We start from the raw sequence: 9648 nt of genomic DNA on the forward strand, positions 1-9648 counted from the left end.
CCCCATAGATGTAGCCATTAAAATGCAAACCAACTCATGGGTTCTGCTAAAGTTTACTCAGTGCATAACTGCGGAAGTCAAGGGGTGATATCCTGCCTCTATTAAAGCCAGTGTGAATTTCGCCGTTGACTTTTAAACAGGGCCAAGATTTCACCCAGGAGGTCTACTCATCCATACAAACCACGTGGGTACCTCTTGGCCCATAAGGCCCACCCTGGCGATCCCTACGTACGGGTCCATGTCCTTCTCCGCCCTGTTGTACCGTGGGCCTTTCAGCAAAATACCCCCACTTTGGTTCCAAGGAACGGATTACTGTGGGGAGGAGGGGAACTGTCAGGGTCTTTTCAAAGTCTTGACAGCTATAATTTCCAGAAAACTGTGCGCCGCATCTTGGAGCCCAGTTGAGAACCTAAACAGAGACTGTACGATCCAACCACAGGCTTTAGCTTTCTGAATAAATGGTATAGGCGATCTAATCATATAATGCTCTGGAGCACAGGGCAATGGTATGAAAAGGGAAAAGAAAACCTTATTTAAAGTGTGTTTGCATACAGCTTCCCTGGACTGACATTCTCTTTCCCTGCAATGAGTATGACCTGTTAGTAGTTTAGGTTAATATTAGCAGGTCTGAGAAACGGGAGACGATTTGATCTAATTTGCTGGGAACCATCTCCAGGCCTGATCGAAAACCCACCTGAAGTCAATGGAAAGGGGTTCTTTTCATTGGCTTCAAGGAGCTCTGGCTTCAGGGATTCTCAAATTGGGGGTCTGGACCCCTCAGGAGGTCACGAGGTTATTACCTGGGGAGTCAGGAGCTGTCAGCCTCCACCCCAAACCCCGATTCGCTGTCAGCATTTATAATGGTGTTAAATATATTAAAACGTGTTTTAATTTATAAGGGGGGGTTGCACTCAGAGGCTTGCGATGTGAAAGGGGTCACCAGTACAAAAGTCTGAGAATCACTGAATGTCCTTGAAATCCCAGGGCCCAATACTGCACCGTTTGCACTCCCATTTAACCAGCAGCGTTTGGGGTGAGCCCAGCATGGTATTGGTGACTTGCCCCAGTCTGTGGTTACCTATGTTCTGCATCTCTAACTTCTGTCACTTGAGTCTTCTCTTCTTTCCTCACCTTTCTAGAGCAGCGGCTCTCAAACGCTCCAGTCTACAGTACCCCTTTCCGGAGTCTGATTCGTCTTTGTACCCCCAGGTTACACCTCACTGAGACTGACTTAGTCATGCATCGGAGGAAGTGGGTATTCACCCACCAAAGCTCATGTTCCAAAATGTCTGTTAGTCTATAAGGTGCTTTTACAGATCCAGACTAATACGGCTACCCCTCTGATACCTCACTTAGACTATTTCCTTACAAAATCAGGCATAAAAATACAAAAGTGGCACAGCTCATTATTACTGAAAAGTCACTTACTTTCTCATTTTTACGATCTAATTATAATATACATCAATTGGAATATAAATATTGTACTTACATTTCAGTGGGTAGTATATAGAGCATTGTCTGTATGAAATTTTAGTTTGTACTGACTTTGCTAGTGCTTTGTATGTAACCTGTATTAAAACTAGGCAAATATCTAGATGAGTTGAGGTATCCCCTGGAAGACCTCTGCGTACCCCTAATTTAAGAACGACTGTTCTAGGGGGTTAAATGTTGCAGTACACACCTGGGAGGTGATGTAAAGTAAATCTAACCTGGTGTATGCAGAAGCATATGGACAATCCCACCACTACCGCCAACTCTGTAACTCTATATGAACCAAGCATTGACTTAATCTACAGTAAATGTAATAAGTGGAGTCCTGGGGGGCGCTTGCCCGTACGGAGCCAGCAGGGGAACATATGGGCATAGCATAGGGTTGATGGGAGTGGGGATAAAAAAAACCCAGCTAATTTCATTGGCAGGTAAAGTGAAAGGCAATGTAGGAACACCGAGTTGGGAAGAGTCACTGAACAGCTGGCAACTGGATCTGTGGGCTAGTCTTGTGGGAGTGCGGTGAAGGGGGAAAGAACAGGAATATCCCGCCGGTTTCTCTGCTCCAGACGTTACTGCTGATGTTCAGAAAGGAAGCGGGGTTTTCGCTCTCTTTCTGATTGACTACACTCTTTCCCCTTGTCATATTATAATACTTTGCACCTGGCGCCACGCAGCCTAGAATCTGATAGTCCTACAGACGTTGTCAGTCTCATCACAGCCCTAGACTAGAGAAGTATATCCTATATTACAGACGGGGAAAACAGGGGCAGGAGAGGCTAAATATCACATAAGGAATCAGTGACAACAGGCTTCCTAACTCACTTCCCAGCCTGTAAACTAAACCAGGGCTTCCTTCCTCCTGGACATCGTTCCCAGGGGTGCCCATGTATTGCAGTATGGAGCCCGATCCTGAAGCCCTTCACTAAAATAAGTAGGGTTGTTCGACGGGATAAAGATGGCAGGATCAGATCCAGAGAAGATGCCTTCACTTCCTGAATTCCGGGCCCTTCTAGAAGAGTGTGAGGTGGAGGATTTCCCTCGCGGAAGCAGAAGGGTGTGAGCCTTTCAAATCAGCGTCTCCTCCCTCTGCATGAGATCCTGCCTCGAATGTTTCCTCCAGTTTGTAGGTTCAGTTCGGTGTATACAGGTTGGCGCAATGAGGGTGCAATTCTAGATATCTTTCTGGTCATGTAGTTGCACAATACTTTGGTTTAGTTCAGTCCTTCCCACCCCGCCATCCAATCTGTTTAAAGTGAAGTCAAGGAGCAAACGAACCATCTCAATGGTCATGGTCGGGATCCATAAAACCTGTCACTATCCCATCACGGATGGGCCCAGAACTAGTGCTCTTTATAAGTGCTGAGATTTGATGAAAAGCTTTCCCTTTCCGTTTGATCTAGTGTACAGCCCCCAGCTTACAAACTCTTACTTGACCTCATGATCAAGAGAACTCACACGCCCAAACTGTGTTTTTCCCTTCTATGGATTGTGTGTGTGTGTTAGAGCGACCTGCTTCTTAAGCGTGACACTCTGTCACTGCTCCTAGATATGTTTCTTCAAAGATGCCGCTGATCTTGTAAATCTAGGTTTCACTGCACCCGGTTCTGTTTTTAACAACTAAATCTCATGGAAGAAACAGAGTGTGCGCTTTCTAAAAGTCTCGAATGCCAGTGAGTATTTTTCAAAACAGAGTTTATTGAATAGAGGAACATTCTTCTTCCGGTGTTGACACTTATTCTTATACAGCCCTTGTCACCCCTACAACTCAAAGCGCTTTACAAAGGCGATGGCATTGCCTTAATTTTTACAGAGGGGGGAAACTGAGGGACAGAGATGCAATAGAACCCCAAGTCCCACGCCTTATAGTCACAGCGCCTCCCACTGTTCCTATAGATTTCCGGGGAAGAGGTGCTGGCTTTTATAAGGAGAAAAATGTATTTCGCTGTTGATTCAGCTGAGTTACTACTATCTATCTACAAGCTATTTACGAGGTGCAACCTGATGAGCTAGCTGTAAAGCCTATTCTATATGACTTGTTCATGGTATTGTTTTTTATGGAAATAGCCTGAGATTTGGATGTACATTGACAAGTATCTCTAATAACATGGGGGATGCTTATTGAGGAAAATATTGTTTCAGGTTGGATGATGGCATTCTGCTGTGGAACATTTTATAGGCCGGGATATATGAAATCATACTACACCTTTGCTTCTACGAGAGCCCGATCCCACTCCGATCCACCTCGGTGAGAGTACCTCCTTGCTTTGGGAGCTACATCCAACCAGTCTCTGTGCTGTAGGCCAGTTTTTTCCTTCTGAATAAAAGTATCAGTGCTATAAACACATTCCATTGCATGAACACCAAGGAGCGTGACTAGAACCCAGCTCATCAAAAATTAAACTGTTACCACGAGGCAAGCCAATTAAAGCAAGCAGCCTGGTCACTTCCTGATAAATTTGGCCTACTTCACAGAGAGAGACAAGGAAGGGAGCCAGAATAGGAATTCTAAATTGAGAACCTTTACACTGGATTATTCTACATCACTCTTCCTAGTGTGGTATTGGGACTCCATCCCCTAAGCAAGAAGGAACACGGTATGCAACATTTCAGTTTGCCCCGCCACTGTCTCCTCCTTTGCTCCACCTGTTAGTTTTATGGAAAGGCCCTCTGGGTAGAAGCGAGCGATCAGCAAGACAGCCGGGTAGATTTAGTAGCTTCTGGCCTCTGCTGAATCTCTGCATCTGTCAGGGTGCTAATTGTTGCCTTTAATAGAGACAAAGAACAGTTCCTAATGGTGCTCCCTCTAACTCTCACCTGCTCCTGCGCTTCCTGCAGCACCACTATCTCACCAGAGCAGTGCTAATTGGAAACGCTGCTCTGCTGACTGCGCCTCCCTGCAGATGGAGGGAAAGCAGCTAAGTAGTGTCAGCTGAAAACGCATCGGGGTTGGGATAACAGTATAAATGTGGAACACATGGCAGATTAATACTGGAATTAACAAGAGTCTTATCTGGAGGCGTTCAAAAGAGCTACTGAGGTGGCTGTCCTGTACCGGAGTCCAAAGAGATAGTAGGGGCCTGATTTTTTAAAGAGGTGCTGATCATGCACATCTCAGACCGGCTTTACAGGGATCGCTGAAATATCATGCTCCTACTTTTTACTTGGAGGTTCTTTCCAATATCGTATCTTCTCCAATAACCCCGTACCGAGCTAGACTGCTTTGGGTGACCACGTAGTAATACTGTCTGCCTTCTTTAAAGTGACGGCTGGGAACTGGCTGTTGGCTGAAATGAAGGCAGCCGCTTGGGGCCCGATCCTCCCTCCACTGGGTGGGAGTGTAGCTTGCAAGATAGCTGCGGGATCAGGCCGTTCCTGAGAGCGGTGCCCCTGGGACAGAAGGGTGATCTGATTCCTTCCCCCAAAGAAGAGAGCCGCTGCCAGGAAAGGGAACGAGAAAAAGGACCGTCCTTGCCAAGGCTTACTTTGAGTGTTTGGCGTTTGCAATACCTTGCTAAACTCGCAGGTCTAAAGCAATGATCAAACGAGTCCCCAAACCCTGCCAAGTGTAAACTCAAATATTTTGCATGGGCTAATTCTTGAAAGCCAGCAGCACGGAAGTCCGTGGGGCCAGGATGTCACTCATTGGCTCCTGTATTCCGTACACAGCAGTCTGCAGCTTCGGGGACTACGTGCAGTGTGACGAATGGAAGGAGCTTCGGGCTACGTGACTGAGCCCCTCCGCTGGAGACGCACGCACCTGTCTCTGTTCAGGTGCGTTAGACCGCGTTGTGCTCCACGGTGGAGATGTCACCACCAAATGGCTTTATAGCCGGTGTTTTCTTCCGACCCCTTTTCTGCTGGCGCGACTAGCCCCTTAAGGATCAGTTCCTTGCTGCTGCTGCTGCTGCTCTGGGAAGCTTGGTGCTTAAATAGCTCACAGGGTTACTCGTTTTAACTCCGAAGACGGTGGTGGGGCGAAAAGTCGAAAAACTAAACTTATTTTTAAACAAAACTACTACTAGCTATTTTGGGGGGGTCGATTTGATTCCTCCCTTTTCAAACAACGAAGGAAGAATACACTTGAAGCACTTAAAAATAAATGCCTAAGGGCTGGGCTATTTAAGGAAAATCCTCCCTAAAGCCGGTCCTGAGAAGAGAACAGAGAAAGCTCCTTTCAGTAGTGGGATGGGAGAAGGTGCCCGCATTATAACCCAGCTGGGGGGTGAGGCGGGGTACAAGGCGCGTGTGCGTCGCTAAAACTCACTATATTTCCCCGTATCTAACGGGCACTTTTGGTCTTGCACACAGGAAATCCCGACGGATGCGCTTATCACCTTCTTTAAGCAGAGCGCCGCTTTAACATACGAAAGAGCCTCTGGTTGCACTCGAATAGGAAGCAACCCAATTGTGTGTGCGCGCGCGCTCGCTGTAGGGGGGGGGGTGGTATCTATTCTCGGGGCATCTTGCGAACTGCTTCCCTCCAGAGACTCTTAGGGGGACTTGGGAAATACTATGTAACGAGAGATTGGCGTCACCGGGCCAGTCTGTGTTTGAGATTGTATCTGCTGTTCCGAGTAATCCTGGTCAGAGTAATAATTAGCACAGGAAAGAGCGATCGCCAGTAGCAATTGCTAATATTTTCTGTCTGCCTCTCATGTTTCCGGAGCCCCGGTTGGACCTTAATCGTCTTCTCTTGCTATGCCAGTTTTTCCACTACCAAATAAAAGGCTCTGCCAGCCGCCGGACGCAGTGGGAATTTAGCCACGGTCTCCAATGGGGAGCAGGACCCGGCCCCTCGCTTTATAATTGTAGGGGTAGAAACTAGTTTAAAGCAATGCAACCAGTTCCCAGCATGGGGTTTAAAAGCGATATCTGCGCGCAGGGAAGGGCAGCGAGTTGCTCACATTATCCAGTGAGTGCGATCCTTCACGTGGCGTTTGTGTTGCAAGGTTTTTCACTGAAAAGGTGATAACATTAACAGAGAAGTTTAAAACTCTCTCTCTCTCTCTTTCTCCGTCTCCAGTAACACCCATGAAATCTGCAAGGCTGCCTGGACTTATTGGAGTAGGAGAATTTTAGCCCATCAAATGAGTTTACGTCTCTAGTATCTGCCTCACAGATTTGTTTTTAGTCCCATTCCTCCTTGACTGAGAGGGGTTTATCTGAAAAAGCAAATCCGGATAATTCCAGTATTTTTTTTTTAGCTATTCTGAGTGAGGGGATCGAGTTGCATATCAAAGTAGCCCGAAGAGAGCTCCTGGCGAGTAATTCAGCACGTTTCTCGGACTCTGTGCTCTTCCTCAGCGAGACACCCAGCCCCATTTCCCTACACCGAAAGAGTTAATGTGAAGTTCCTCTGCAAGCTTCGCAAGGCTAATTCGCTTTCTAGCAATGCCAGGTCATTAATCACCTTAAACGCCGCTCCTTGGCTCCTGATTCCACTTATTTTAAGCACAAACTTCAGTGTGTTTAGGGTCCGGGCCTAACTAAGGGTGGCTTGGGCTACGAGGTGCCCAAAATGTTTAGCGTGCATTAAAGGGGGGATAATATTAATGGCTGTTTTACTGATCGGTAGAAGTGCTGTGATCTGCCTATAGGAAGTAAGAAAAATTAGCCCTGCCCGTGGGATTTCAAAAGTGCTGATCTGTGGTGGAACTCAGCCGCAGGGCCCCGAACCGACTGAAATGCCGGGTGTGGAAGGGGCCTTCCCCTGGGTCTAATACCCTCGAAAGCTGCAGGTTTCTCGCGCCAGCTAAAACTGAGATCCCCACGCACACGCCGAAATCTGCTTTGAGTATTGCTTCAAAATATTCACATCTTGAATAAAAATGTTCCAAAGAACCGAATTCACTTCCATTCCCTGGCACAAAAACGCCTGCTGGGATATCTTGGGGTCGACACCAGGAGTTTTTATGTAATTTTTTTTAAATGGCTCCGGAAAAGAGACAGGACTTGCCGGCCAGATGCCGTGAACTTTAGGGTTAAAGTCCCTTGAAGTTTTGCCCGAATAAAAAGCTCAGGATCGGGATCCACTGAAGTATTTGCACAAGTAGGAGCAAGAAACTGAGATGGGGCGTGTGCAAAAATACTATTGCCAAAGAATCTCTCTGCACTATTCAATAGAAAAGCGTGTTATTGTGGGGGAGGTGCAGTAACATCTAGAAAGTTAAGCGAAGTACCGTAGTAATAAACACGAAGGAAAAGTTAAATGAGAAAATGAGGGCCCGATCCTGCTCCTATGGAAGCAGATGGGATTGCTGCCATTTCTTTCAGCGGGAGTAGAATCGAGCCCAGGAGCAGGAGGTGGTGTCAGATGTTAAGTATATTAACAACCAAAGCAAATTCGCTTATTTGAAAAGTGTATTTGCCTCTTTTTTTTCCTAAGAAGTGGAGTTCATTTTTTTAAAAGTGAAGAAATAAGGCGTCTTTTTCAGTGCAAACCATCGCCACATACCTGCTCTTTAAATCAATTACATAATTTGCTTTTTAGAGCTGGAGGTTTAAAGCGCACGAGAACTAAAATTTTGTGCTAATATATTGTTGTGTCTGAATATCTCAGTACAGGATTGTTTAAATAGGCAAATACATAGATACACAATGAAGCAGAAATCATTTCATTTTCATTTTTGTCTGAAGTCTCCTTTTTTGAACTATTTAAACATGCAACACCACCCTGCGTTTAATATTTCCTTCTCATAAGCAATTCCTTATTTTTGCTGGATGCTGAGTTTTGTTTAAGAAAATCTTAAAAGTTTGGACCTCATAAACTAGGTTAATTGATCATTAATCTTGCCACTTAGAGAACTGATGGGAAAACAGTTTAAATTGCAGCCTTGTAAGACTGTTAGGAAAAAAAGGATGGAAGTATTATCTTTAAAATGTTCTAAATCCCTTTCGCTCTGTTTTTGGTCTATTTAACCATGATATCATATTAATATTTCTGAAAGTAAATGTGTCTTGTTCTTCTTACTCTGGGCTTCAGCCACTAGACTTCCCAAAATATAAATGGATGGGAAAAAGCAATTTACTTAAAATGTTTTTTATTTAAAATCTCAACCATGGATCACTCATTTTGTTTTTGCAACCAAACAAGTAATAAATATTATTTAGCAACTTTTTTTACAAAAATAAACAGATGATAAAATCTCTGCAAGGGGCAGTAATAGGAAAAATTGTTATTTCAGAAACAAGCCCAAGTTCTCAGTATTGCAACACAGGCAGTGTGGAGTTCCTACATAGAAAGCACATTAAAGAGTTTTGTAACTTTGTTAATGATGGCAGAAAAGAAAATCGTGTTATACACTAAAACAAAACAAAAAATCCTTTACCATTCATAAGGTTTCCAGTACAAGTGCACAAACAGAAAGCTCAAGCATAACGGACTTACATCATTATTGGACAGTATATTTACAAATCCAAACCCCAGAAAACTTTGCAGGCTACATTTACATCAAAAGCTTTCATTCTTGCAAATTATGTGGGTAGGAAGTGACCAGCCGGGTGCTCAGAATAACCACTTTACATGTCTTATGATATGAACCAGAAAAATGTTGAAATGGAATATGTAAAAATAACAGAGAAAAATAAACAAAAAACCCTATGCAATTTTGGTTACTTCACTTGAGGAGAAGAGGCTATAGCTATTTTCAACTCCTATCAAAGTTAAAAAAGATGCACATATATTTATTTAAAAAATGCTCTGAGGGTTTGCACAATTGCTAGTGAGATTGGACAAAACATCAAGTACTGTACGTAACGCTGGCCTCCTTTCCCTGCTGGAAATGATAGAGGAGAGAGGATCAGTTCTGCGTGGAGTCGTTTGCAGGAAGATGAATTGGTTTTTGTTCATCTTTCTCACTCATGGGCTTCAGTGATTGAGTGTCCTCAGTCTGGAACATGCCTGAAGGTGCCCCGGGTGGCCTTGGGACAAACCTGTAGTGAGGGGTGGGGAGGGTGTATTTAAAAAACGTGGATGAGACCGGTATGTCCTTGTAAGTCCTTATATGTGCCTGTGCTTTTGAGGGAGGCCCCTATAGAGTCTGTGTCTCAAAAATGTGCCCGCGTTTTCTCGGGGCTAGAAGCTGGAGTCTCTCTCCCCACTCCCCAGCTTGTTTCGGCAGACGCTGTCCCCCTCCCCTGCCCCACTGGAGGCGGGTC

The 9648-nt window shown here is 45.0% G+C and overlaps 1 long non-coding RNA gene across 1 annotated transcript; it reads left to right on the top strand.

The window, feature by feature from the left end:
* The first annotated feature begins 4382 nt into the window (after positions 1-4382).
* Positions 4383-6128, top strand: LOC120397030. Its single transcript, XR_005593638.1, has 2 exons — positions 4383-5262; positions 5800-6128. It is a non-coding gene; the product is annotated as an uncharacterized LOC120397030 (long non-coding RNA).
* Positions 6129-9648: the final 3520 nt, after the last annotated feature.

This window comes from Mauremys reevesii, linkage group 1 (genome assembly GCF_016161935.1).
Source record: "Mauremys reevesii isolate NIE-2019 linkage group 1, ASM1616193v1, whole genome shotgun sequence".
In the NCBI taxonomy this organism is placed as follows: Eukaryota; Metazoa; Chordata; order Testudines; family Geoemydidae; genus Mauremys; species Mauremys reevesii.